Source organism: Penaeus monodon, chromosome 12, assembly GCF_015228065.2.
Source record: "Penaeus monodon isolate SGIC_2016 chromosome 12, NSTDA_Pmon_1, whole genome shotgun sequence".
In the NCBI taxonomy this organism is placed as follows: domain Eukaryota; kingdom Metazoa; phylum Arthropoda; class Malacostraca; order Decapoda; family Penaeidae; genus Penaeus; species Penaeus monodon.
The window spans coordinates 21203896-21206395 of record NC_051397.1 but is presented as its reverse complement, the minus strand read 5'-3'; the positions used below and the strand labels follow the sequence as shown (position 1 = coordinate 21206395).

The 2500-nt window shown below is 35.2% G+C and overlaps 1 protein-coding gene across 2 annotated transcripts in view; it reads left to right on the top strand.

Annotated features, from left to right (window-relative positions):
* Positions 1–2500, top strand: part of LOC119579364 (trithorax group protein osa-like) — a gene marked incomplete in the record, with an annotated part of 90385 nt that overhangs the window by 85387 nt on the left and 2498 nt on the right.

The window sequence follows — 2500 nt, the reverse complement described above, 5'->3', positions numbered from 1 at the left end:
TAAAATCTCATTTGACAGTTTTTACTCTCCAGACCCTGCTCAAGTTATATTTTTTATTATTGAAAATAAGACATAGAAAGACATTGGCTGGTTTTCGATTTTTGCATATTCATCCTCATATTCAGTTTAAGTATATGACGACTTGAAAATGTGCTGTTGTTTGCCATGACCACTGTCTTCCTAAATGAAATCCTGGGTCGGAATTCCCGAAAGGTCACAGAATTTCCTTTGACAAATTGAAGGGTTCTCCACAAAAAAATCTTCGACTCGAAGATCGTCATCTCATTTATCTGTGACTGTCGAAAGGCTGTCCTTAGCGATTTCGTCATTGACTTGCACTATTGCCACATTTCGATATTAAAACTTGACTAATATTTATATTCTAAAAGACCCAATAATAATAATCTAATGTGATAAAAAAATGCTGTTACATTAAATCTCAAGTATCTAAGGACTATATGATGTATCTCATATTTTAATATGTATAAGTGACACCTGCATTTCTTATGATTGCGATTGCTGCGATGGCGGGCGGCGCTATTATATTTTTTTCTGGGGAAACTGGAGGAAACGGTTCAATCAATGTTTGACAGTAAATAAAAACGTGGAATAAGGATTTCCATATCTTCACTGGGGAGTTGTCTTCAATGACTGTAAAGTCGTATTGTCGGCATCTCATAAGAACAATTTAAAGACCGTCTTTGCGCACGTAGGACACCTCCCGACTTGTCAAAACGTCGGCCAAGGCCAAAAGTTAAGGACCTTTTCGCGAGGAGTCATACATGAATTCCCAGGAAGGTATTCACGAAAGGTCATAGTCTCCGCTATTTGTCTTTGACAGAAAAGTCTTCGTTCCGAGATTTTGTCTATGACTCCTCGCGAAAATGTCCTGCCCGATTTTTGTCTAGGACTAGGTTAAGGATAGTCCTGGGGGTGTCCCGCGCGCGAAAGCACTATCCTTGAATTGTCCTTATCAGACGCCGACAGCAATCTGCGATTGTTGAAGATCAGCCCGTGTCAGAAATTCTATGGAGAACATTCATGCCACTCTTTTTACTTATTGTCAAACATTATTTGGGAAGCTTCTTCCTTGTTTCCTGCAGTTTTCTAGCCGACAAATGCAAACTGACGCAATCATAACAAATGTAGAGAGTGCCATGTGAACATATCAAATATATTAGATATATAATATTATGGTCATTATATACTTGAGATTATCTTTAATAGTAATTTTATCTAAATTATTACAATGAATTCTTACGGTAGGGTCTTCTAAAATCTAAATATTAGTTATGAATGTGGAAGCAGTACGAGTCACAGACAAAATTGCAAAAGACAGATTTTTGACCTAGTCTTAGACAATTTTTTTAAATCAAAGATGTTTTTAGGAAAGTCTATAAATTTGTCAAAGAAATTATATTACTTTTCGCGAATGCCGCCCATGTTTTCATCATTGGTTTAAATCGTGACCAGATTTTGATCAGTAAGAGTGATGATTAAAGGGAGATGATTTTTCACTACTATGCAAGGAGAAAAATCTACTCAAAAATAAATAGAACCTACTACCCTCTTCACTAGCTAAAGCAAGTTGGTAGTTTCACACTTTCTGTGTTGCAATTCATTAATTCACACTATTATGTTAACCGCTTATAATGAGACCTTTTCTCAATATTGATGTGAAAAACTGAAAACATGAAAATGTTGTCAATGATGCCTTGGCGCTATCGAGAGACTCCTAAAAATGTCAAATATGTATTAGAAATCGATGAAGGAAAACATTATTTTCTAGAGAAACCTATAAATTTCTTTATTATATGGAAAAAATAAGTACAAACAAGTGACAAGCTTAATTGTACAAGAGTTTGTAAATTACATCTTTTTATATGCCAGACCTCTCCTATAATGATAAGACGAAATGCAAATATTGCATGTAGATGAAAAGTAAAATGTTTAAAAGAATAGCAACACCCATGGAGTGACAAGCTGACGATGGCAGTGGATCAGAGAAATTCATATTTATTAGGTTATAACCAGTATGATATTGCCACAGCAGTAACACCAGTTGCGAGGGAGTGAATGCTGTTAAGTTAATTGACATTCCCACTTGCTAACTGGCTGTTTCATTGAGCATGATACCTCGCTTACGCGCCATACAATCTCTATATATCAATTACAACCAACTGGAATGCATATATATATCACTGACTGATGAGTTAGGAATAAAACATGAATCACGTGATTTGTAGCAGTAGAAAGCTGCACTGTCAACGAATCTAGTTGGATTACGAAGCTGTTATCTCGCGTATCTTATGAAATTGTTTTGAATGTCTGGGATTTCCATAATTTTATTAACAAGGTTGTTTTTTCATCATTTTCCTAGAACTTTCTCTTTAGAAATTATTGCAAGAATATTTGTAGATTTATACTCTCGTGTTTTAGCTTTCATTGAAAATATTAAGTGGTAAATGATAGAGCGCCTAGATTTTACATTTTGACTGGA